At 45.4% G+C, this 13,649-nt stretch overlaps 2 protein-coding genes across 5 annotated transcripts in view; one reads left to right on the top strand and one right to left on the bottom strand.

Annotated features, from left to right (window-relative positions):
- Positions 1 to 13,649, bottom strand: part of NEMP2 (nuclear envelope integral membrane protein 2) — a 214,472-nt gene that overhangs the window by 78,790 nt on the left and 122,033 nt on the right. The gene's annotated exons all lie outside the window — the stretch shown is intronic.
- The window catches only part of MFSD6 (major facilitator superfamily domain containing 6), a 92,341-nt gene continuing 88,973 nt past the window's right edge, over positions 10,282 to 13,649 (top strand). The window contains exon 1 of one of the 4 annotated variants that reach the window (XM_066233133.1): positions 10,282 to 10,479. The gene's annotated coding sequence lies outside the window, so the exon portion shown is untranslated. Of the gene's footprint in view, positions 10,480 to 12,099; positions 12,570 to 13,649 lie in introns of those variants that run through there. The other 3 variants (XM_066233135.1, XM_066233132.1, XM_066233131.1) reach the window with 3 other exon arrangements.

The following is a 13,649-nucleotide window of genomic DNA, read 5'->3' as shown; positions in this document are numbered from 1 at the left end:
TGGCGTAGTGGAAAAAGGGTCGACAGTCGAAACCCTGGCACATACGGGAGTTGATGCTTCCTGCTCCTCCCCCCCTTCTCTCTCTCTCTCTCTCTCTTTCTCTCTCTCCTCTAAAATGAATAAATAAATAAAAATAATTAAAAAAATAAAAAATAAAAGTATTAAGGTCATGAAAGACAAAGACTGAAGAGCTGTCAGACTGAAGGAAGCTAAGGAGACATAAATGTCGTCTGGAATTCTGGATTAGATCTTGAAATAGAAAGTCTTCAGTGAGATCAAAATCAGATCTGTTTTAGGTTTTAGTTGGGGTACTGATGGCAATGTCAATTTCTTCGTTTTGATCATTGTACTGTGGTTGTGTAGGATGTTAACATCAAAGGAAGCTGGGGGAGGGAGTTCTCTATTCTGTCTTTGTAACTTCTCTGTGAGTATAAAATTCTTTCAAAATAAAAGATTAAAAAAAGAAGCCTGACAATACCAAGTGAGGGCAAGGATATGAAACAAGAGAACTGACAGCAGATGTATAAACCCTTGCAACCACTTTGGGAAACCAGTATTAACTAATAAAGGTGAAAACTTGTATATCGTATAATTCAGCAATTACACCCCTAGGTATATATGACAGATTATATGTGCACCAAAAGATAAATACAGAACTATTCTATTTTTTTTCAAGTTGAGAGAAGGGGAGACAGACTCCCGCATGTGCCCTGACCAGGATCCAACTGGCAACCCCCATCTGGGTCCGATGTTCTCCCCATCTGAGGCCATGCTTACAACTTGAGCTATTTTTCGCACCTGAGGTGGAGGCTCCATGGAGCCATCCTCAGTGCTCAAGGCCAAGACACTCAAAGCAATCAAGCTATGGCTGTAGAAGGGGAAGAGAGAGAAAAGGGGGAGGAGAGGAGTGGAGAAGCAGATGGTCACTTCTCTTGTGTGCCCTGACTGGGAATCAAACCGGGGACATCCAAACATTGGGCCAATGCTCTACCACTGAGCCAACTGGCTAGGGCAGAAATGTTCCTGTTTGCTGCATTATATGTTAAATAATTGCCAAAGAATGTAAATAATCCAAATGTACATCGCCAGAAGAATGAAAAAAACTATTATTTCTTTGTATATCGAAAATGAAAGAACTACACATAACAATGTAATTTTGAACAAAGAAATCAAACAAAAGATTATATACTCTTTGATTTAATTTATACAAAGTTCAAACACAGGCAAAACAAATCAGTGGGATTAGAAATCAGAAAGAGCCTGACCAGGCAGTGGCACAGTGGACAGAGCGTCAGACTGGGACTCAGAGGACCCACATTTGAAACCCTGAGGTTGCCAGCTTGAGCGCAGGCTCATCCAGCTTGAGTGCGGGCTCACCAGCTTGAGCGCAGGGTCAGTGGCTTGAGTGTAGAATCATAGACATGACCTCATGGTCGTTGGCTTGAGCCCAAAGGTCTCTGGCTTGAAGCCCAAGTCACTGGCTTGAGCAAGGGGTCACTCGCTTTGCTGGCTTTGCTGTAGCCCCTGGTCAAGGAACATATGAGAAAGCAATCAATGAACAACTAATGAGGTGCAACAAAGAATTCATGCTTCTCATCTCTCTCACTTCCTGTCTGTCCCTATCTGTCCCTCTCTCTGTCTCTCTCACTCTGCATCTGTCACAAAAAAAAAAAATCAGAATGAAAGTTACCTTTGGGTATAAGGGAGGGCAGTAATTTGTTAGGGTCACAGAAGGACTTTTTGGAGTGCTACAATGTTCAATTTTTTGGTATTGGAGGTGATGACACAAAGTCTTAATTATATTTATTATAACTCATTGAATTTTACCTTTATGATTTATATATAAATACTTTTCTGAATGTATTTATACTCTAATAAAATTTTATAATTTAAAAAATAAGTATATATTTTAAATTATGTAACTGAGTTCCGTTTTAAGTGCCTTGGTTTATATTGGATACCTGTGTGAGGCAGGGAACGGGAAGCCATTATGGATATGGCTGCATTAGGAACTTAGAGCAGTGTGTGCAGGGATGGGTCAGATGAAACATATTAGAGAGGTACTAAGGAGATAAAATTGGCAAGACTGTAGTTTTTGATTGAAGGTGGTTAAACGCCATAAGGATCTAATGAATTTTTCTTTGGAGGGGAGAAACATAATGAAAAGTGATATTTTTGAAAAGTTAATCTATGTACCACTCATAACATATGCTATCTTCTATTACAATTGACCTATTTATAATCATGTCTTTGCTAGTAAATTGCAAGCCTCTTGATGGAAGAAGCCAGTATTCCTTTTTTTTTTTTTTTTTTTTTTTGTGACAGAGACAGAGAGAGGGACAGACAGACAGGAAGGGAGATGAGAAGCATAAATTCTTTGTTGCGGCACCTTAGTAGTTCATCAATTGCTTTCTCATATGTGCCTTGATGGGGTGGGGAGCTATAGCAAACTGAGTGACCCTTTGCTTAAGCCAGTGATCTTGGGTTCAAGCTGGTGAGCCCATGCTCAAACCAGATGAGCCTGTGCTCAAGCCGGCGACATCGGGGTTTTGAACCTGGGTCCTCTGTGTCCCAGTCCAACATTCTATCCACTGCGCCACTGCCTGGTCAGGCAAGGTTGATACTCCTTCTGTCTTCAGGGTTTAACTCTCTGCTCCACTATAATGAGTTTATTGTTATTTAAGATGACCATAATTAGAAGACAAAAAACAACATAAGACATGGAACTGGTTGGGAATAGACAAGAAAACATCTCAGGAAATATGTGAAGGAAATTAAAGTACCTATTATTAATTTTAAAGACTCTTAGTAAACATGTATAGGATACTTTAGTTACCTAATGAAGAATTATGTATTCAAAGCAATAGCCAGCCTCACAGTCAGTTGTAAAGCAAAAGAGTCACTCATAGTAAAGAAAGTAATAAGATAAGTGGAAAAGTATTGATCATCATGAATATTTATAATTGTTTTGTCAATGTAATAATATTTTTAAAAACAGACATATATAGGTATCGGAAAGGAAACCATAGTATCATTCTTTTTAGGTTGATATAATCATCCATCTCTGGAAAACTCAAGAGAATCGAACAAAAAGATGTCAGAGGTAAAGACAGCTTTCTATTTACATTTGATGTCATCTTTTAAGTCTAGTGGAAGTCATGTTTCCTCCATGAAGCCATTGCCAAGAAAAGAAGGAAGGATGGTAGGAGGAGCTAAATAAAATCAACCCCATTACTGTTTTCACCAGTGAATTTATTCATTTATTATCACCCACTTATTCACTAAATATCTATCAACTCCCCCTCCATGCCCCTTCCATTTTCTCCCACATGAGGTCATCAATGTCAAGAGCTTGATGCTTACCCCTCCACACCTTTCTCTATACTCACACAATCATATTCTAACAGTCAGGATCTGCGACACAGTTACAATGGTGTATCAGGGCTCCTAGGTGCACCCAGTATCTGTTCTCTCCTCCTTTCATAGCAATAGAATTTTTATCTGTGCACATGGGTACTAGTTAAAAACTGTATTTCTTTAGCCTTCCTTGCAGCTAAATGTGGCCATACAGCCGAGTTCTGTCACTGGAATTGAACAATATAAGTAATATGTACTTCTTGTTACGTTAAGAAGAAGGAACATTCCCCTTCTACTTCTGTTTTCAAATGACTGGAATGTGAATACAATGGGAATGTGGAGCAGCCATGTTGAATTCTGAGATGAAAGCTTTATGCTGAGGAAGACAGAATATTAAAATCACAAGAGCACAAGTCCCCAGGTCCTCAGCACAACCGAGTCACCTCTCTATTGAAACTTTCATATGAGGGAGAAACATACTTTTATCTTGTTAGACCACCATATGTGGACCATTACCGGCAAACTAATACAGACAAGACAAAGATAATACAAATCTTGAGCAAGACAAAATTGTTCCTCATCTTAGAGGAGCTTATAGCCCAGCATGGAAAACAAGTCATCACAATATTATTTGATAAGCGCCATGTTAGAGAAGGCACATGGTACATGAAGCCACTGAGTGGCAACAAGCCTTGTCTGTGGAGGACAATAATGTTTTATCTGGGATCTGAAGGAGGAATTGAGTATTATCTACTTACCCCTGCTTGAAAAATTCCTTCTCTAGGCTTCAGAGACAATATTCTCCTGAGTTTCCTCCTACTTCTTTCTATGGCTGATCCTTCCTAGCTCCTCCCTTATACTCACTGGTAAACATTGGCCTTTTCAGAGCTCTTTCAGTATATTCTCTCGGTAGGTGATCCCATTCTTCCTCATGATTGTAAACAGCAACTCAATGCTGATGACTGCCAAGTCCAGCCCTCTCTCCCGAGCTTTGGACTCATGTTTAACTGCCTACATCACAGCTCCACCTGCAAGTCTCACAGGTATCTTAAATTTAGTATGCCAGTATGTGAGCTCTTCCTTTCTCCCTTCCCACCTGCTCCTCCCACAGTCCTTTCCCTCCCAGTAAAAATTATGAACAATCCACCCAGTTGCTCGAGCCAGAAGCTTGAGTCACTCTTAGCACCTCCTTTCCCTTGCCTCCCACACCCAATGTATCACTAAGTATGCTGCTACACTTCCAAAAACTCTCTATCAGATCCACCCACTTCTCTCCATCCCCACTGCTACCACTGATCTCAAGCCTCTGGACCTCCCCTCTCTCCTCACCAATGGTTACTTTCTAAATGAGTCTCACTTTCACTTCTGCCCTTGCCACGCCATTCTCCATATAGCAGCCATGGAAATATTTTAAAGGCAGAAATCAGATCTCCTAAACATTCTTCAATGAATTGCATTGAATATAAGTTAAAATTCCAAGTGCTTAACATGATGCACAGGTTTCTGTCTGACTTGGTTCCTGCCTCCTTGTCCACCCTCATCTCCTGACACTTCCCCTCAGCCCACCAGTCACTCCACTCCTCTCACCAATGCCTAACTCTGCTGCTCCAGGGCTGCTCTTTCTTTTCTGGGAAAAGGCCTTCCCAGAGCTTTTGTTCCTGGCTATCTCCTACTTATGCCTCACGTCTCAGTTTACTGTGACTTCCTCAAAGAGGCCTTCCCTATCCTTTTAGCTGGGCACACAGCCTCTCAACTAAGGACTGTTTCTTGCCTTTGCATCCAGCTGTGGACATGTGACTGCTTCAGCCAAAGGGATATGAATGTGTAAAGTGTGCAAGTGCTAGGGTTTCCCTTTAAGTGATTAAGCTTTTTTCTTTCTTTCTTTTTTTTTTTTTTTTTAGGTGAGAGGAGAGGAGATAGTGAGACAGCCTCCTGCATGTGCCCCGACTGGTATCCACCCAGCAACCCCATCTGGGGCCGATGCTTGAGTGCCAAGCTATTCTTTAATGCCTGAGGCTGATGTGCTTGAACCAACCAAGTTATCCTCAGTGCCTGGTGCTGACTCTCGAACCAATCAAGACGCTAGCTGCAAGAGGAGAAAAGGGAGAGAAGGGGAAGAGGGAAGAGGAGAGAAGCAGATGATCACTTCTCCTGTGTGTCCTGACCCAGAATCAAACCCAGGACATCCATATGCCAAGCCAACACTCTATCCACTGTGCCAGCGACCAGGGCCATGACTAAGCTCATTACAGTCCTTCTCCCATTGTGGTGCAAGTTGAAGCACTCACCCTGGACTAGGCAGGGATCGTGTGTTGTGTGGATGGTGGGGCCACACCCACACTATCAGACTGGACCTGCTTACTTGAGAGTGTTAGACAAGAAAACATTTTTAATCCTATTTAACTACTAGACTTTTGAATCTCTTTGTTACAGTAAAGGGGGCCTTGGATGGGTCTGCCAGCAGCATACGCAGGAGGTACAATACAATGTGAATGGTACCCCCGTGGCCTTGTGCAAACGTGGGACTGCAAAGAAATTACACAATCAAATGTTTTTGAGGATCACTCTCATTGTAACAGGGAGAATCGACTGGATGAGAGAACACATTGAGGCGGAGAGGCCAGAGAAAGGCTGTCATCAGGCGGAGGGGAGAGAGTCTCACGGATTAGCATAGCACAGGAATACAGAGAATAAGACCAAGTCCAGAGACATTTTGAAAGATGGACTCCAGAGGGCTTGGTGATTGATGGGGTGTTGTAGGCAAAATCACTGCCTCCTCGAGCTGCCCACGTTTTAATCCTAGGGACCTATACATATATCACCTTACATGGTAAAAATACTTAATTTTTTATTAAGTGAAGGCTCTTGAAAGGAGGTGATTATTTCAGATTATCTGGGTGAGCCCAGTGTAGTAATAATCACAAGGCTCCTTATATTAGGGAGGCAGGAAAGTCAGAGGCAGAAAGGCATTGTGATGACTAAGAGAGGGTGGAGCATGTGCTATGAAGATGGAGGAAGGGGCCAGGCGCTCAGTGATGTCAAATCAAGGAAATGAGTTCTCCTCCTGCAGACAAAAGGCAGTCCTTTAGATACCATGCTCTTATCCCAGTAAAACCCATTTTGGACTTCAGATTTCTAGACTTGTAAGATAAATCTGTGTTGTTTTCATCCACTCAGTTTGTGGCAACTTGGTGTAGCAGCAATAAGAATCTAATGTACTGGGCATAGGAGTGAAGGTGAAGGGAGTATCCAGTATAGGGACCTTGTACAGCTGGGTGGGTGAGAGCTCAGGAACCCAGAAATGAGAGTGAGTAGGGGAGGGCAGGAGACCGTGAAGCATTCATGTGGGACTCAGGTTGGAGTGATTATGCTTCAACTTACCTGACAACCGGCCATACGGATCTGCCCTCAGGGGAGAAGCTGCCTCAGAGAGGGGGATCAGGGCATCCTCAAGTATTCCGTGACTGAAGCCAAGGGAGTGAGTGAAAATAAACACTGAAAAAATAGAGTCAGAGAAAGGCCTAGAGCAGGGGTCCCCAAACTATGGGCCCGCGGGCCGCATGCGGCCCCCTGAGGCCATTTATCCGCCCCTGCTGCACTTCCGGAAGGGGCACCTCTTTCATTGGTGGTCAGTGAGAGGAGCATAGTTCCCATTGAAATACTGGTCAGTTTGTGATTTAAATTTACTTGTTCTTTATTTTAAATATTCTATTTGTTCCCGTTTTGTTTTTTTACTTTAAAATAAGATATGTGCAGTGTGCATAGGGATTTGTTCATAGTTTTTTTTTTTTATAGTCCGGCCCTCCAACGGTCTGAGAGACAGTGAACTGGCCCCCTGTGTAAAAAGTTTGGGGACCCCTGGCCTAGAGCCTTCTCGGTGATGATGACCCTTCCACGCTTCTTGCTAGAGACAGAGGCAGATTTAACGGTGGGTGCACCAGGCGCGCCCCTGGGCCCCGACTTCTGAAGGGCCCCACAAAACCCCAATTATACACTTTTTTTTCTAATGACACCAAGTTTGGTTTCACATGTGCAATTTTAACATTAATAGTACATAACATTATTTAAAAACATGGTTAACGTGTATTTTTATTTTCCCTGTCTTTCTCTTTTCTTTAAGGGGCCTAATATTTTCTTCTGCACCTGGGGCCACAACCGACCCTAATCAGCCTCTGGCTAGGGATCTCTTTCATCTCCCCTCCTCCCCCCGGACAGGAGAAGAGGAAACGAGAGAAGGGCTCGGTGCAGAGCCCAATTCCTACTTCATGGATGTGAGTGCCCAGGATGCTAGAGAATCACCACCATCTTTAGCCATGGTACAAATGGTACTTTTGTGCGTTGGCTGCTCCACTGTCTACAGTGACAACTGCCTTCACCTACAGGAGGAAAAGCGAGGCTGACAGAAGGGTGCTCCTTCAGAAGGAAACAGCACTAACAACACCCTGAATCAGGATAGTGAGGAACCATCCCAAAAGACACGCTTTGGATAAAAGAAAAAGAATAATAAGAAAGGCCTAGAACAAAACCCAAGTGGAGCACACAAAGGGGAGTGGCCAGAGGGAAAGAGCCAAATCCAAGACTTGTGGGTCATACAAGTCAGAGGAAGAGAGTGTTTCGAGGGAGAAGGAACCGTCAATAGTGTCCAGTGTTGCTGATGGACAGAGAGAGAAAAGTGAATGATGTTTGCACACAAAAATAAAACCCCTACCCTTTCATATGTGAATGTACATGTTTACAGGCATTTACGTGAGCAAGCAGAAACAGGATGGTGAAGAGCCAGGGCCCTGAAGCTAAACCAGTCGGGTCTGAATGCAGAAGTCACACTTACTAGTAGTGTGACCTTAGAAGTTGCACTCACGTTTACATGAATTAGTTTCCTCATTTGTAAAATGGGATAACAGTACGTATCTGTATGTAATTGTTGTGAGAATTAAATGAATACAGAAATGGAAAGTGCTTTGAACAGGGTAAGATCTATCTATATAAGTACAGCTAGTGTTCGACTTACGACCACGATTGGTTCCAACAGACTGGTCGTAACACGATTTGGTCGTAAGTTGAGTAGGCTATATGTACAGTACTGTGAAATGATGTTATAAAAATCTTTAAGTCATATTTTATCATAATTTTCTTTCATTATTGTTATATATCATAATTTTTTTGTTCATTTTATGCCATTTGTATCATCTCCACACCATTTTGTTTCCTATTTTTATATTCGTCAGGTTTAAGTAAAACACATGTTTTACTTAACCTGACGAATATAAAAATAGGAAACAAAATGGTGTGGAGAAATTAAATGAAAGTAGAAGCAAGTAGTTTGTGAGATAAACTGAACATAAAAAGTAAGGTTGGAAGGCTCAAACAGGCACCAATATTCTTGATACAGTACATATTCAGGAAGCATATCCAGCACTCAATATTCAGGAAGGCTTACAATGAACAGTCACTGGTACCATGCTGAGAAACACAAGTGATACTCAAAAGGCTAACTGATCAGCTAGAACTGTGGTCAAGCATACTGGACTTGCTCCTGTCTATCAGTAGAGAAAGCAAGGGTTGACTCTGTATAAACCAGTACAACTGGTTTAATATTTGCTCAAAACATACAAAATTACAAAATACAGGTGCATACAAAAATACAAAATACAGGTGTAAAAAATACCATAGGAAACATTTTCCCAATTGCAAAACATATCAAAATATATAAACATGTACGAAACATTTTATTGGCCAGCACTGTTGTACACCCAGCTGGGCAATGCTTGCGCTGCCAGACGCAGAGCAGTCGTGGCTGTGGCTAGCGATTGTGGTCGTAAAGTCAAATGGTCATAAGTTGCATAGGTCATAAGTCGATCAATACCTGTATTAGCTGTTGTTGTTCTTATTACTACTTACAGCAGTGGTTCTCAACCTTTCTAATGCCGTGACCCCGCAATACAGTTCCTCATGTTGTGGTGACCCCAAACCAAAAAATAATTTTGGTGGCTACTTCATAACTGTAATTTTGCTACAGTTATGATTCAGAATGTAAATACCTGATATGCATTATGTATTTTCCGATGGCTTTAGGCGACCCCACTGGGGTCTCGACCCACAGGTTGAGAACCGCTGACTTACAGTAATGTGTTTGCTTTGTTCTTTAAGAATAATCAATTCTGCCAAAGGGGATAAGAAAAACAAAAGTAAGGAGGAGAAATTAAATGAAAGTAGAAGCAAGTAGTTTGTGAGATAAACTGAACATAAAAAGTAAGGTTGGAAGGCTCAAACAGGCACCAATATTCTTGATACAGTACATATTCAGGAAGCATATCCAGCACTCAATATTCAGGAAGGCTTACAATGAACAGTCACTGGTACCATGCTGAGAAACACAAGTGATACTCAAAAGGCTAACTGATCAGCTAGAACTGTGGTCAAGCATACTGGACTTGCTCCTATCAGTAGAGAAAGCAAGGGTTGACTCTGGCATCAGGCACCCCCTGTCTGCCAAATCCCCTCATTCAACCTCAGCTCTTGTCCTTATAACCACACCACCAGCACAGGTGAGCCTGATGCAATTCAGAGAGAAAGAGAGAGAGGGAGGAGGAGAGGGAGAAGGTAAAGAGGGAGAGAGACATGCAGAGGTTCTATGCATATTTCATAAAATATACCACCTGCTGTACCTAGCTGTCCTAAGTGTGTTCATCTACTCTCTCTCTTTCTTCTCCCTAGTTTCTTATTCTGCATTTTAAATGGATTCAATAAGCCATGTGATTTCAACATCGTATTTTTGTTTTTGTGCCTTTCAGTCAGTGACCTCTGGGACAGCCGGCCTGGCCTGGCCTGGCGGTATAACTGGGAGCTAATTTCCACACCACACCCACTAGTTACCTCCCAGTGGGCGGGGAGATTCCGGAGGAGAGGAAGATGACTTTTTCTTTAGCTAAGTCTGCATCTTCTCCTTAGTTCTACTGGAAAAGAAAGAGGCTGCCAGGGAAAAATTCATGACCTAACCAGGTCACTAAAAATTCTGTTATGTGGACCCTTGAGATTATCCTGTCAGATTTGAAACAGAATCACCAGCTGCAAAGTAGGAAGATCTGGCTTCACTTCTCAACATGGAACTCCCTCTGAGCAGCTGTAAGTCAAGAACTACCTTTGTCTCTCAAATCCTTCCCACTCTCCTCCCTCACCCGTTCCACAGGCAGAACAGAGGGGAACTATGTTAGACCTGGAGTCTGTTTACTTTCTTCCTTTTCTTTTTTCTTTTCTTTTCTCTCTTTTCTTTCTTTCTTTCTTTCTTTCTTTCTTTCTTTCTTTCTTTCTTTCTTTCTTTCTTTCTTTCTTTCTTTTTCCTTCCATCCATCCATCCTTCCTTCCTTCCATTTCTTTCTTCCTTTTTTTTTTAAAAATTATTTTATTTTATTTATTCATTTTAGAGAGGAGAGAGAGAGAGAGAGAGAGAGAGAGAGAGACAGGGAGGAGGAGCTGGAAGCATCAACTCCCATATGTGCCTTGACCAGGCAAGCCCAGGGTTTCGAACCGGCGACCTCAGCATTTCCAGGTCGACGCTTTACCCACTGCGCCACTACAGGTCAGGCCATTTCTTTCTTCCTTTTAAAAAATTGCTTCTCTAATGTCTGGACAGATATGAAGAATGATTATTCTATTATGACAGCTACCAGTGGGTCTTTATAAGCGGTGCAGTTTCAAATCCTGCGGTGGGAAGCTGTCTCAAGGCCACCCGGATGAAAATCAGTCATTTTTGGAGTTCAACAACCACCTTAGTTCGTTCTCACTACCTTTACTGGTTTTGTCTTAAACTGTATTGCAAGTGGATTTATCACAAGACTAATGTTGCTTAAGTTTCAGGGACCGTTTCTAGGCTCCAGGGGGCCGGTGAGAATTTGCAATTTCGATCTATTCTTTCTAAAGACGGACCTCAAATCCTAAAGTTTCAGGACCTATACAATTCTCATTAGTATGATTTCGTCGTTAAAAACGTAAACCCTGGAAATAAAAGACTTATTTCCCTTTCATGATTTAGTAATTTTGGATAGGTCTCATTATATGTCAGCCTGGGTTTTCTCAGTTGTAAAATGGGAATAGTATTCCCTATACTTTTGGGGTTATGGTAAACCTTGAGCAGTACTTCATATACAAATGTTCATAAATGTTAGCTGCCATTATTATCGCTGTTGTTGCCAGAACAAGACCATAAGCTCTCTGCGATCAGGATGTGGTATTCCCGGAGCCCATCACAGACACGCAGAAATGCCTGCTGAAGGAACCATACCTTTTACAACCACCCTTCCCATCCTCACTTCGTGTCTAACCAGAAGTACAACTTTAATTACGTTCTTAGTGGAACACACACAATTACCTCCTCAGCAAGGCGCCAGGCAGGCAGGCCCGGTAACACCTTCCCAAATATCATAGAAAGGGTGTCGCAGCCTCCGCGTGTCGCGTTCCCAGCGGGTCCTGAAACCCGGCTGCGAGCCTCCCGTCCCGCCCAGGTCCTCTCGCTGGGTCAGTTGAGGACAGTCTGCCATGGCCGGTACTAGAGACCCCGAGATAACGCATTAATAGCGTTAGCATTGCTCCTGGAATAAATAAGCGCTCTATAAACGTCGGCTACAATTATTATGACAATTCCCAGCCAGGCGGCCCTCTGCGCCCCGCCGCCCCCACCGGCCCCGCCCCGCCCCCGGAGCGAGGCCTGCTCCGTCTCCCCGGGAGCGCGATCTGAGCTGGGAGCCGGGGTGAGGGCGCGCGTGGCGGTCCGTCTCCCCCGTGTCGGAGCGCACCCCCAGCGGGGCTGGGCCGCGAGGTCCCCGGGGGCCGCCGGGCGGGCGGGAGGCCGGGGGGAGCGGCCGCCGACGCATCCGCCGCCGCCGCAGGAGGCGGAGCGCTGCACCTGGCGGCGGGGCCGCGGAGCGCTGCCCGGAGACGGGCCGCCGGGAGCGAGCGGCGGAGGCCGGGCCAGAGGAGGAGGGGAGCCGCGGAGAAGGTCGCCCCGGTGCGTGCGCGAGGCTCGCCGCTCCCGGCCGCCCCGCCCGGCCCGCGTCCCTCTGCCGCGCCCGCCGCAGCCCCCGCAGCCCGCGACCCGCCGGAGATGGAGCGCGCCGCCCCGCCGGCCTGCGCCCCGGCGCCCCTGCCCGCCGCCCCGCGCCGGGGGGAGACGGCTCCCCGCGCCGCGCGCAGCTGAGCGCCGCCGCCGCCCGCAGCAGGTGAGCCCGGGCCCGCGCGCGGGGACCGACCGAGCTGGGCAGCCCCGCCCTGGCCGCCGCCGCGGGGGACCAGCCGGGCGGCCGGACCCGGCGCTCCCTCCCCGCGTGGCGCACACTGGCTGTCAGGGGAGGGGGCGGCCGAGGAGGGCCCGCGAGGCCGGGCGTGTGCGGGTGTCCGGCTCCCGGCCCCACCGGCCCGCCGCTCCCTCCTCCCTCCCCTCGGCTTCGGTGTTGGCTGTCATCTTTACGGGGTGCTGGGGAGGCTGCAGCCCGCACCCCCGGCGCGCTCGGCTCGGGCAGCACTTCCGCAAACGTAACTCGAGTCGGGAAAACAAAGGCGCTGCCCGCGGGAGCCTGAGCAGCCGGGGAGGGGGGCGCGTGGGTGGGAGGTGCGGGAGGGGCCCCAATGTCCAGGTCCTTCTCGGCCCAGGCCCACTCGCGCCCTTGCCATGAACATCCTCGGGAGAAAGGAGGAGGTAGGAATCCCAGACAGCCCCGGTGACAAAGACGTGGCCACTTGTGTATTGAGAGGACATTGACAACGTCTTTTTCTCCAGGTGAATTAATACAAACAAGCAAACAACAACAACAAAAACCCTCTTCTCCTGCCTGATTCCATCCTAGGAGAAATTCCCTGCTTTATGCTCATTCAGCTTGGTCTAACATGTCTTAAAGCCCTTCTGAGGTAGTAATAATGGGGGTTACCAGCCTTTCTGGATCCTATTTATTCCCTACACAGCCCCCTGCAAATTTAAGTAGGATGGTGAAACATTTCAAACGCAGCTTTCTTCTCCTTATCCTATTCCCCGTGCAGACAGGTGGATTAATGGCCCTTAGGCGGGTACACCGTGCATTTTGCCTCTCCCACACACACTGGCAACCACAAACATTTCTTTTCATCCAAAAATATTTAATAAACACCTTACAGAGCTACTGGAATAGATAAAACCTTGCCTGTTAGAGGAAAAGAACCAAAAACTAGAGTTGAGGTCCTCATCCCAACTACTGTCGAAATATGCAATTGTTATGCAATTGTTTGCCCATGGACCTGTCTCATGTGCCTGAGCCTCAGTTTTGTCT

Source organism: Saccopteryx bilineata, chromosome 5, assembly GCF_036850765.1.
Source record: "Saccopteryx bilineata isolate mSacBil1 chromosome 5, mSacBil1_pri_phased_curated, whole genome shotgun sequence".
NCBI classification, from domain to species: domain Eukaryota; kingdom Metazoa; phylum Chordata; class Mammalia; order Chiroptera; family Emballonuridae; genus Saccopteryx; species Saccopteryx bilineata.
This window is presented reverse-complemented; position numbering and strand designations above follow the sequence as displayed.